Source organism: Kogia breviceps, chromosome 5 (genome assembly GCF_026419965.1).
Source record: "Kogia breviceps isolate mKogBre1 chromosome 5, mKogBre1 haplotype 1, whole genome shotgun sequence".
NCBI lineage: Eukaryota > Metazoa > Chordata > Mammalia > Artiodactyla > Physeteridae > Kogia > Kogia breviceps.
The window spans coordinates 85,776,418-85,790,111 of NC_081314.1; positions in this window are offsets into that span (position 1 = coordinate 85,776,418).

Here is a 13,694-nt window from a genome sequence, read left to right on the forward strand (position 1 = left end):
TGACAAGCCTCTTGGATGTCATTTCTTGGAAATGTCTGGAGACACAGCACCTATTGGGTGTGCATTTTAGGTATTTGCTCAGGAGGATTTGATGGGGATCTCCTTCCTCTAGGGAGTGGCATAGAAACTTTGAAAGACAAGTTTTTGTCTGTGGATAAAATCTTATTTTTTTTGGAAGAGAGCATCATAGTTTGCATTCTACAAGAAAAATTACATGTTTAATGAAAACGTTAAGAATTCCTTAGATTACCAGTGAAAGATGAGAGAGTCTCACCTTGGGACAGCTGAGATCCTCATTTCTATTCAAGATTTCTTCTCTGCTAGGGGGTCATTCGAATTATTACCCGTCTAGATAGCCAATTGGGCTATCAGAGCTATGCTGTAATCTCTGCATATTACTTAAGATTGGATTTGGCTGAAAGAAACAATAAAACCCAACAAATAGAGGCTTTAAAAAGATAGAAGCTTATGTCGTCTCTCCTGTATAAAATGTGGTGGTATGAGTCCCGAGGTGCTGTAGTGGCTTTGTTCCACTCTGTCCCCAGGGACGTAGGCTCCTTTTAGCTCCTTCTCTGCCATCCCTTGTGTGGCTCTCTTTCTCCTTCTGCCAGATGACATCCTCCACATTCCAGAAGGTGGAGAAGGGAAAGGAACAGAAGAGAAGAGGGGCAGAGTTTGTGCAATAGTTGTTCCTTAAAGTTTCAAAAACTGCCACACAACAAATATACTTATATCTTATTGGCCAGACTTTGGCCTGAGTGGCTGTATGCTGGGCTAAAATTCCTGTGGCTATGAAAGAAAGACAGAATGGATATTGTGGGACAAATACTAGTCTTGCACCTTGTGTTGTTATCCGTGATAAGCATTCCTTTATTACAAATTATGTAGTTTATTACTTCAGAGCTCTGCTGCATAGTTACCTCATATAGCTCCGTGTAGGAAAGCAGGAAAGCCTGTTTCATGTTTGGCCCTAATCCTTAAGAAAAACCAGGTTATTTCTGGAGAATATCTGTCATATGTGATAAGATAATAACAACAACACTTTGCATTTGGGGACGGATGGGGATACTAACCTGTGAACCTGATTTTGTGCACTTAGGATACCAGGATCTTGAGAGTAATAGTCCAGTGGGGTTGACCTGGTTCCTATGAATATTTAGAGGGGGTTCTTTACCATGGGAATTAATGAATATAGCAAAAGAATTTTCTGAGCATGCCTGAACTCACCCTTCAGAACGAGAAATAAATGTCTTTGGTGTGGTTACTTGCTTAAGCCTAGGCCAGGTAAGCCTGGGGACAGCTTCCAGAATGATGGGACCAGTGTGCCATATGCCTTCTATTTTCATGAAGGTTTGAGGGTCTGAGGAAAGGAATATGTGCGTGTCCATCCCTGCTGTCAGTGCTTTGTTCCTGGTTCACCAACCGAGGGTGTCGTGTTGCTACTAGGAAGGAGACCCATAGCAGAGGTCACCAAGGTTTTAGCGGAACTTTATTTTTTGTTTATATTTGACTTCCTGGAGCAATTGCTTTTCTGTATATACTGGTTGCTGTGCACAAAGTTTCCCATAATTCTATAGCATTTCCAAAATTCGGACTTTTTTTCAATGGGGGTAAACCCAGGAGTTTCCTTTCTCCAGCTTCATCCAAAAGAATCTAGACTTTTTTTACTGAGCATTCTGTTAAAGGATCAGCTTTTTCTTTCCCATTTGGTAAGATAATTTTCTTTTCACAAATCATTGCATTGAAGCTTTGAAGAAAAAGCCATTCCTTTAATGTTAGATAAAGCATATTTATAGCTCCTTTAAAAGGTCCCCAATTTAACAAATTTGTGTGATTTCACAAGTTTTGTGCATACTCTCCCAGATATTTATTGTACTACCTAACGAGAAAGCATGTGGAATTTTGAGTCATACCAATTTTGGTTTGAATACTCTATTTTTACTAGCTTTGCCATTTTTACTAGCTGTGTGGCCTTGGTCAAGTCACTGAACTACAAAATTATTTTCCTGACATCCACCTTGCAGGGTTATTATGAAGATGGAAGTGATCTATGTAAAGCACTTAACATAATGCCTGGTATTAAAAAGAAGCTCAGAAAGCTCTGTTGTTACTCATTTAGGCACCAGATCCTACACCACACAGTGCTGCAGATTTTTTCCAGTTTACACACTTGACATATTCCAAAGGGATATTATTTATTGTGAGTTAAAAGCCCCACATCTCTTTCTTGCTCCTTCTTTCCACCCTTTATTTCTTCCTCCTTTCTTTCTTTTTCCCCCTTCCCTCTCTTCCTTTTTTATCTTCCACCTTCTCCTGTCTCATTCCAGATGTAAAATCCTTCTGTTAATTTTGCCCCAGTGGTTTAGTATTTTTCTTATCACAACATCCCTTTGGTTATTACAGACTAGGACTCCATAACAGGATTTCAGGTACAAAAATATCAAATCATCCTTTGATTTCATTCAGCTGTAATTGTCAGTTTACCTTTGATAACTTCATAATGTAGGGGTTAAGCTGAGTGAAGCCAGGGTTGGGTTTTCTCCTGGTATTGATAATAGGCTGTTGACAAGAAGATCAGATCCTGAGCCTCTAGCACTCTCCTGCTTCTTGTTTCTTTGCCTTGGGGGGTTGGGAAAGCAACTGGCAAGTCAAGGCAATGGATGGAGCAGGGTAGCTGTGAAGAGCGAGAGCCCAAGCTCTACAGAGTCCTGTTGCTAGGCAACAGCATGCAAGGAGCAGACACATGTATATGCCTGCTAGCATCCTGTTGTCTTAGCAACAGGACAGTTGGGTGGAGGACTTGGGGAAGAGGAAAGCTGGGTTCAAATTATTCAAAGTTCCCCAGATCCTAGGGTACTCCCAGGCTTGAACTCCATGTGTTCATTGTCTTAATCTTCCCTTACTCACTGAAGCTGAGGTTTCCATGTTATTTTCTTAATTTCATTACTCAACATTTGTAAGAGGTCTTTTCTCAGAACTCCATATTACCCAAGTCACATGGCAGGCCACTGTCCTCCTCCAGGTTCTCTGGTGCTCTGCATGGCAGGGCATATTCTATGGAATTTTAAAATGATCCCTTGCTCTAAGTGCAGCCCTGTGGGACAGAAGTTAAATGTTCACTTGTATGGAAATTTAAATTCTAGTTGTTTGGTATGTGTAATGTTGGTAAGTCATTACCATTAGATCCAAGGCTGTCACTGTGAACTTTTCATTCAGTTACAAAGAGTAAGAAAAGGGACAAAGGACACGATGCCTTCCTTCTCCTTTTGAACTCTGTAATGCTCAGGAGGGACTGCCTTTTCATCCATCAGTACTTTACACTTGACGATAGTCCCCTAAGTCTTGGGGTCGTGTCTTCTTCATCTCTAAGTTCTTTATTTCTAGGTGCTCCATCCCTGCCACGGGTCCTGGCACATGTTAGGTGAATTTATTAAACAGATGACCTGGGAACCCATACAATGTGATACTGAAAGTAAAAATACTTCGAAACTATTCAGTGCCGTGTATTAATATTAGTTAGTGTTCTTGCCTGGCTCTAATCCTGTGTCCTTTGGTTCCTGAGACTACTTCCTGCCTCTGGACCCCTGTGTTGGTGGCTAGGTTCCTGTCTTGTTCTCTCAAATCTTATGCCTTGTCTTGAAGCCGTGTCATGCCCAATTTCTTACGGTTAAGACCTTTGCTTTTCCTGTCTTCCCCAGAGGCCTTGTAAACCAGCCCTATGGCTGAGGTTTTGCCTCCTGCTTTCAGATTTTCCTGATACTGCCTGTTGGCTTTTCTGCATTTTGCCTCATCCTAGGACTGCCACCATTCTGTTTCACTGTCCCACTGCCCCACTTATATATTTGAAATTGCAGGACTCTGAGGCCATTTGCTTGTCTTGGCTCCCACCTGTTGTCTGTTATTGCATCTTCTGTGGATACTTGATACTCCTTGGGGAAGTACTTAATTTTAGATCTTTCTCCACGGTAGCTAATCCTGATATTTTGGGTGTGTCTGGTGGGACCATTCCTAGTCATTTTCTTTTATCTTATGGTAGCAACTTTCACCTCAATGCCTGCCCACCAACCCCTACTTTACTTCCACTGTCCTTCGTAGGAGATCATACAATCGCTATGAAAACAAAGCAGAATTTTTCTACAGTGTGAACTGGCTGAGTACTTTATTTACTGCTTTATGCTGTTATTTATTTTTTTTCATAGCAAACATATTATGCCACTAGTTGTAGGATAAAACCCAATGTTTTAAAAAACCCTGTTCAATGTCTAGCACAGGATTAAGCACATAGTATTCAAATAAGATATGCTTTCTGAATTAAATTGAATGTAGATTTTAATATTTACTGGTGAGCTTGAGATAGAACTTCTTTTTGCTAAACCTTTGAATTTCTTCCAGTGTGGAAGTTGCCAGCATATGGCCCAGTATCTCAATGAAACGATTAGCATCCTAAATAGTAGAAAAGAGACTAGTTCTCTTTAAGTGGTATGTTTTCTTTATACCAGCTTTACACTTGGGTTCTATATGCCCTGAATTAGTGCACATCTTCCCATCTTTGTAATGGAAACTACTGATATTCTAGTCCAAACATGCCTGAGTGATTCTCTCAAATAGCCATAATGGGACCCCTGCCACAGACATCTGCATGTGAGCATAAAACAGTGTGTCTGGAATTAGTAATCCTGGCGGCTGGAAAGCCAAATGGCCCATTCAAGGGAAACTTTCATTTAGAACAATTTGAAAGTTGTATAAATCATATCAAATCAATCTAAACAATAAATACCTTCTGAGTTAACTTTATATATATGTACATATTTATATATATACAATAAGTAAATTTTCATACCACTATATATATATATGAAATATATGTTATGTATGAAAATTTATTTTTGCCACTAGAATCAATCAAGACAAAAGACACTTATCTGCAAGTAAAACAGTGATCCACTGAAAACCGAAGACCTTAAAAGAGAGAAATGAAGCGTGTCACAGGTTTGGCCAGATATTTCTATCTTCACCTCTTGGCCTCCTTCTCTCGCCTACAGATTTTCTTATTTTACTAGCTTAGATTCTCACTGTAGATTTTCTTAATCCTTCTTCAGGTGACACAGTAGCTACTCTCCCCCTTGTTTGCTCTTGGGTAAGTGCACGCTGTCCCTGATCAGACCCCCAAGGGTGGCATATGGGGTGGGGCGGTTTGGAGCTGGAGCAGGGTAGAGACATTGGTACTGCTTGGGCAAGGGTTACATTATGGTGCTGTTGGTCTAGGGGGAAGCAGAGGGAGAGAATTTTTCCTGTCTTAACACTGTGCTAACGTTAAGGCCCCTTCTGGAGGACTCTGTTTTGCAGAAGAGTGCTTGGAAGAAGTAGGTAGAGCAGCTCTGTGGTATTGCTGATCTATCGAAATATAACAAGACTCTTTCCCCCTGGGTGCTCATATACATACAAAGCTGGCATCTCCAAAGAATTTGACCAATCTAGCTGGAATCGCTCCTATTTGGAAAGGTCTGTTCTGCCCATTCAGGGAAAGGTGTGTGGCTCAAGATCACAGCTCCTGCCTGCACATCACCACCACATGTTTACTGAAGAAAGTGCCCCACACAAACTCAAGTTCTTGCCTTTCAAATGATGAAGAAAATTCAAGCTTATGGCCATCATTAAAATTTCACTTCTGTCATTGAAATATGACTTTGAAAAGATTTCCATGATTTTTTAATCATCGACAGCTATAAAATAAACCAAGACTGTCTCTCTGCTTTTCAGGAAACTGAAACTCCTCGGAGTTATAAGGAGGGATCAGAGATGAGTGCCAGGAAACTCTCAGGAGTCCTCCAGAATGATGGAGAACCCCATTCTATCTCCCTAGCTTGGGAGCATATGGTAACTTTGCGGCATAGCAATAGGAGGGACTTTTCCAGGGCATGGTGTTGCTTCTAAATCCCCTGCCTTCCTCCCTAGTTCCTGCTCTACAGGGCTCTGGAAATGCAGACAAGGCTCTGTAAGGCTCACCTTCAAAAGAGTGCTCTAGGGAGCACTTGGTGGGGTAGTGCTGTCATAAATACTCCACTTCATGATTTGAAGATCCTAGCAGATGCCTATGTCCTCAAAACTCAAATTTTTTATGTGGCTTCATGTGATGCTCTTCTTATGATGCATGTATGATATGGGACAGCTGCTGCTATGGGATCATCCACACACAAAATGACCCTCTTCTCTTGGAAATGGCTCCATGTACCTCGGGGATAAGCTTGACTTGTTCTCTGTGCAGCTCCTGGAAAATGTGACTCTGCCTTGCTCCGTGTCACAGTTCGACGGTGGCTGTAGTACGCACTGGGGATCTCTGTCCATCGTGCAGTGACTCTCTCCTGATTTTTGTATGAAAAAAATCACCAGTTCATTCATCACTCATCAGTCATTTCCCTCAGTGACTCATCTTCTGAAAGTTTCATTCCTCAGTCCCCCTTTCTGAGGCTGGTAAATAGCATGTCATTCCAGCAAAAGGCAGAGGGGCTGGCAGCCCATCTGGACCCTCAAGTTTGATTTCATATTTATGAAACAGCTTAAATGTCAGTTTGAGTGAAAAATGACACCTTCTCCAGCTTCTCACATTAGTAGTGCCTGTGGCTGCTGCTGAGTGTTTCTGTCTTTCTTTTTTTTCTTTCAAGGCAGCTCATGGCTTCCCTACTTGGTTGTGCTAAGGCAGGAATGGAAAAGGGATGGATGGATGCATTGATGAGTGGATGGATGGATGGATGGATGGATGGATGAGACCACAGTTAGGTATCCCTACCAGAGAGGAGAAGGATGGAAGTTGGGGAAAACAAAACAAAGATCAAATAAAAGAAATATTCTGGTTTCGTAAGGAGTTTTGATCAGTGGTGAAGATCTTGAAATATTCTTGTATTATTTGCCCTCTATGTTTTAGGGTGAAAAATGTAAAACAAAAATTTGGAAAATAAGGATTTAGAAAAATAAGTCATCTATAATTCCACCACACTAATATTTATAGCGATCACTTGGATGTGTTTCTTCCAACTCATTTTTTAAAAACGTACATGTCGTTTTCTAAAGTTCAAAACAAAATGTGCACATAAGGGACCTGGGAAACCACAACTCAGGACTTTAGGAAAATCGTAGCTTGGACCCAAGGAGGGCTGGAAAAAAGGCAAGTGAGGTTAGGAGTGAATCCCTTCAGCACAGTTTCTATATGTTCTCCTGGGAGTTTAAGACACTCTGATTAATGAGAGATTTTCCTCTTGCTGGAAGGCTGGGGAATTCGCGCAGCATTGGAAAATGACCTTGTGATGATGCATATAGATTTGGTTGTCTAAGTATATATCTGGACCTGCTCCTACCTGGGTCGTCTGTGCTCCCTAGAAGCACTGACAGAATGGGAACGAGAGGGAACCGGCACCGCTGGACCCTCAGCGGGTTCTGAGTTCCATCAGGATGAATGAACTATCTTTCTTCAGCCAAACACCCGGGGGGTAGCCTCAAGTATTGGGTTGGCCAGAAATTTCGTTTGGGGTTTGTAAGATGTTACGGAAAAACCCCAACGAACTTTTAGGCCAACCCGATACAAGCACCTTGAGAAACAAAAAAATGGTTAGCTGACTTAATGAGAGGTGTTAGGAACATTCTAGTGGAAGGTAGAGGAGAGCTGCAAAGAAAGCTAAGGAGCAAGTGGAAAACAGAGGAGGCAGTAGGTCTGGCAGGAGTCATATGGGTCACAGGAGGGCTAAAGCATCCCCTCCAGCAGTAGTAAAGGTGAGTGTAGTCTCCACTCCCTAGGGGCTGGCCTCTAGCAGTGCTAGACCAGACATATTAGCTCCAAAAGGTAATGGGAAATCCCTTCCCTCAAGACTGCCCAGTTGGCACTTAGATCCCTTCCTGCAGACTTGCTAATAACTCCATTGTACAAGACACAGCCATGGTAGGAATAGAGCCCGAGGCACCAGCAGATCTAGGGAGAGACACTGGATCACAAATGATTGGTGGGACAGTGGGAAACTTTGGTCTTCAGTTCACTTTGTTCAAAGCAGAGATATTTGGGTGGGAGGAAAGTGAAATGCTTCACCAGGCTTGTGACACGGAACTTTGTGTTCTCTAGAAGGAGGTCACCATTGCCCTGCTGGTATGGGGTAAGTGGGAAGGAAGGAAACTTCACCTCAGTCCACAGGTGGCTAGTAAGATCTCACAATACTGGAAGTTTTAGACCTGTTAATGTGTACCTTTTTATTGGGCTTTGAATATATTCCAAACTAATGAAAGTAACTAACTGGAGAGAAAAAAATGATGCTTTTCTTTGCAGTCTCTGCTTGTCCTTCCAGATTTGCATGTACCCTTTTACTTAGATTATAATTTATTTAAGCCCTGCTTTTTTAAAAATTAAAATTATATTTAAATGTTTGCCCATTGCTACCTAGTCTTAGTCATGAATTTTAATGGCTATAACTAAAAAAAAAAAAAAACCTTTATTTTATGGATGTGCCTCATTTTATTTAATTATTTCTCGATTTTGGTCACTTGGGTTACATCTAATTTTTGCTATTACAAATTATACTACAGTGAATATCTCATAGCATGTCCTCCCCACAAGTTTTGGATTTTGTGTGGGAGGCTATATTCCCAGAAATGGAATATTGGGTTAGAGAGTATAAATATTCTTGGCCTCTGGATACATATGAGAGGCCCAGAAACCTCAAAGGACAAATGTTTTCCTGCAGATCTTTGCATAAAGGTGTCAAAGAAGATAAAAACAAGAAGGACGGTTTGAATCAAGCTTCAGAGTTCTGACAGATTTCTTTCTTAATTAAATAATCATGAGGACCCACAATTTCTACTTGCATGTGAACCCAGAAAGAAAACTGACTCTCAGCCTGTTCATGACGGTGAGAAAAAAAGAAAGAACATTATTAAAGCCAGTATGTTTGCTGGGGTGAGGTCTAGACAAAGGGAGAGGAAAAGCAAGTAGAGTAGTAAGCCACTTAGAAGTAACAAGGAAGATGCCAAGTTCCTGGCTTGTAAAGCTGGAGCAAAGGCAGAAAGTAGAGAGTAGCAGTGTGGATGGGAGAGAGAAAGCCATATGCTTTTTGCTCTACTTGGTACACAGAGGGCTGCAGGCCTCTGGAGCAGGCAGCACTCAGGCAGGCGTGATGAAGGGAGAACCAAGCTGAAGCAAAGTCCTGGCAGAGCACACCCAATACAAAAGGAAATAAGCTAGCCCAGCATCAGACTGTCTGGAATAATTCAGAGCATTATTCAGAGAATAATTCTGACTGATTTTTTAAGGATAGGAATGGGCAACTTGCTTGTAGTATCATTTGTTTATGGTTATGAAAATATTGTCCATTCTACAGAACATTTAGAAAGCAGAGAAAAATGTAAGGAAGAAAATAGTAAAAACGTAATTCTTATACTTGAAATAACTGTTGTTAGGATTTTTATTTATTTCCTTCTTGATCCATGTACACATACACTCACACACAAACACATGCACAAATGAAATCATACTGCATGTGAGTGCTGTAAATTATTATACTGTATAGATATATATTAGAATATATTTAAGCTTCTTGTATTATTGGCATTTATGTCACTTTAAAATTCTATTATATCTAGCAATAAGATGAATATGCTTTTACTTTAATTTTTAAGATTTTTTTTTTGGGGAAATTTTTTCAGACCAAATTCCTTGACTTGAATTTTTGGGTCAAAGGATAAGGGTAAATTTGAAGCTCTGTCACATTTAGACTAATAGTAGTATGGGCACATGAATTTATCACACCCTTGCTAGCAAAGAGTTTTGTTTTGTTTTAAAATCTTTGACAGGGGCTTCCTTCGAAGGCGGGGGATACCAATCTCCTCCCCACGCTGCACCTCTCAGCCCCAGCCAGTGTTAGAAAGAAGATAGCTCTAGCAAGAATATGTGCTGCAATAGGATTAAGAAACTCAGAGGAGTTTTGTTTCCTCAGTATTTTAAATTATTAAGAAGTGTCAAGTGACAATAAAGAAAAGAAGCTATCAGGACCTATTAATCTTGTAATGACAGAGAGAAGGAGAGAGATTGAGAGTCAATTTTGATCTAAAAAAGAATGCTGCCTCAAATCCATTTTGGAAATTAGTGAAATGTAAACCACAAAGAATATCAATAAATAATCATTGTATTTTATATAAACTCAGAATCCTCTGGCTAACTAGCATTTTTATTAGGAGATCCAAATATTGGAAAATTCAGCCATCACAATTTTGAGTATCAGTGTGATTATATTGAGGTCCATAAAACCGTTCAGTGTTTTACGCCTTTTGTTTTCATTTTATACTTTTTGTATAAAAAGCATAAATTTTAGGAATGATTTTTTTTCTTGAATTGGCTGGGCTTTTTTATCTATTGATGATAGATTATTTTATTGTATAGTCTTGCTTGAGAAACAGTTCTTAGGACTTCGATGTAACACACACACTTTCTCAAAGCAGCTAAGCGTGGTAGAACTAAGATTACTAATGTTGGGTCCCTTCTCACTTTCCTTAATTGTTTTCAATCACCTTGATTTCATCCCTAGACTTTGATTACAATTTTCATTTTATGTTTATGCAGTCTAATCTTATAATCACATGTCTCTTTGGACCACCATATGGTTCTGTGTCTTCAGGCTAACTTTGCCTTCAGAAAGCTTCTGGCTTCTTTCCTCTGCCTTAAGGCCAGAGTAGTAAGCCATTCAGAAATAAGATGCAAATTGCTGGTTACTATTCTCTCTGTCCTGTGGTGAAGGCCTGGCAGTCGTTCGGAGCAGGAACGGTACAGCTAGTCTTCCCAACCTGTTAAAAACTATCGTCTCTTACGTTCCACTAATGACAGATTCATTTAAGTTAGTGGTTCTCAGTCTTGTTCACTTGGCAAAACACCTATAGAGCAAGTCATCTTCTGAGAAGAACTCCACGAAATATTGATATACTTAATACCATTTACAAACTAAGAACATTTAACCAGCAGAAAATATGACTGTATTGTATGTATGCTGCAATACGAAATCACTCCCATAATCACATATGCCAAGGAACTATGGACACTCCTAAATTTTTTGGTAACATCGATGTAGTACTTAAATAATTTATCTTATTTGCTAGGACCCAGTAACAGCAAAACTGTAGCGGTCATGCAAGATTTAAGAAAATCTTCGGTTTTCTAATGGGACAACATTTTAAATTGAGAAAACTGTATTCATTGCAATGTTTGTTTCTTGTGAATTCAGATACCAACAACTACTGTTATTTGATTTTAGCAACAGCACACCTCTGACTAGCAAGGCGTGGAGGACTATTAATTTGTTCTGCAGCTTCTTCTTTTAAAATACAAACATTCCCTTAGAGGTTAAGCTGGGCTCCAGTAACATCTTAGTTTAATCAGATAATCACCTAATGTCTAGCCGATATCAGCTGCTCTGTTATCTGCTTGCTTTGCTCGAGTCTACAATTGTGATTTTCAAACTCATAAATTTCAGCTGCAGATTCCTTAGCTTCAACTACATAATTGCTTTTTCAATCTTTGGGGCTTAAAACCTGAGAGTCATCTTGTGGTCTTCCTCTCCTTCACACTTACTCATTTGTTTTGGTAGTTTCATGCTTTATAACAAACCATTCCAACACTTGGTAGCTTAAAAGCTTACCAAAACCCAGCAATCACTTACTCCTAAACCTGAAATTTGGGTAGGGCTTTGGAGGAGAAGTCAGTGTGTGCTCTACCTGGCGTCAGCTGGGGCAGCTGGACCGAGGGATGGAGTGTTTGCTTCAGACGTGGTTCACTCTCATGGGGGCTAAGTCGGTGCAGGCTGAGGCCTGGGAGCAGTGCCCTGCTGGCAGCCGCGTGTATTGATTTGCAAAGCCAGTTGTGTGCATCCATTCCTCAAATCCATTTTCAGTGGCCTCATGTTGTTGGTGTGAAATCAGTTACAGTGGGAGTATGTACACCATGGCAATTGGCAAATACGACAAATCAGAGCTCCCACTCGCCTCCAGAGACTCAATGGTTCAACATTTAACAGGATATCACTATCTGGGATCTCAGCTCTGGGTGAGGGCCAGGGTCCCGGAATCTCTCCCATGGGCCTTTGCGTGTGGCCTGGGCTTTTTCACAGCACGGTGACTGGGGTCCAAGGACAAGCATCTGAGAGAGAGAGAGAGAAAGCACACTAGGTGAAAGCTGTATCACCTTTTATGGCCTAGTTTCAGGAGTCAGATAGCGTCACTTCTGCCGTACCCTACTAGCCCAGGTAGTCACAAAGACCTTCCTGGTTTCAAGGTGAGGGGACATAGACTCCACTTCTTGGTGGGAGAATGGCCAATTATGGATGAGCATGTGGAACCAGAAATATTGTAACCATTTTGGGGAAAGGCAACCTACCACACCCTTGTATCCTTTTGTCAGGCATGAATCCTTTTGTCCCACATGCCTTTGAAATTATAAAGATAATTTATAAAAGTGAAGAAAAGATATGAGATCATACAAATTGGGATGAACTGTATAAGCAAAGCTGAGGAGATTGTAAGGGACAGTGACTCAGCAAGTAAGGGAAAGATTGTCCTCTTTGGAGTAATACGTTTGCCTTGGTAAGTACAGAACTCTGAAGTTAGATAGCTAGGTTATGGCAAAATTCTAGGTGACCTCTGTATTAATGTGTCATTTAAATTTTCCAAGGCTTAGTTTCCTCATTTGGAAAAAAAAAAAGTTAATAACAATATTACTAAGTTTATCCCACAGAGCTGCCGTGAAGCTCAACTGGGTTAATGAATTTAATGGTGTTTTGAAAAACTTACTGCTCTGTTGATTTTTTTTTTAAGAATCTCTACTTGTTACAATCACACTCTCATCAAGTTTAGATTCTATGTCCTCCAGCTTTCTTGATCCTTCCAGCAATCCCGCCATCCCATGATCTCTCCTAACAGTTTATCTGTTTGGTTTTTCTTATGCAATTTTATATATTTTTCAATTTAGTAAAGTTATTTATGCATGTGTCTTATTTTCCTGTTTGGCCTGTTAAACTCCTTGAGGATCCTTACGTTGCTCACAGAACCTATAAAAAGCCTAGCATAATGCCTTCCATACAATAGGGGCTCCTTAAATATTTGATTGAAGAAAAAATGAAGATTAATTTGCTGGGATAGCAGATAGCATCAGAATGAAAGAAACAACTAAGCTGCAACTGGATTTTTCATTCCTATATTTCTGACATAGGTGAACCTAGCTGAACTCCCCTGGAATAACTATCTGAGCTCAGCAGAAGCGTGAGCTTTGGACTAACACATTTTGTCAGACGGCCACCAGAGAGTATGAGCTCTGCGAAGGCAGCAACCATGCCGCTCTCTAGTTTTGGTACTGTGTCCGCCTATTATAGACAGATAAATACTGAATGAACAAATGAATGAGTGAATGAATGAATATTCGTTCTGGTATGGCTCTCTGACCCTATTCCATGGCCTCACCCTCCCTCATCTAGTTCCCTGTCATCAAGGTCAATAGAAACTGGAACTCACACGTGAAAGATCCAGCAGGGTTTACAAACATAGCAAGGTGGCCAACCATGCTTCCATATTCTGACCTCTAAGGATCAAAAAGCCTGGATTCTGGTGATGGTGCTTTTAAACCCCAAAGGGTCCCAATTCCTGAATGCCGAGGTGGTCTTCCTTCATAAGAGCCCAGA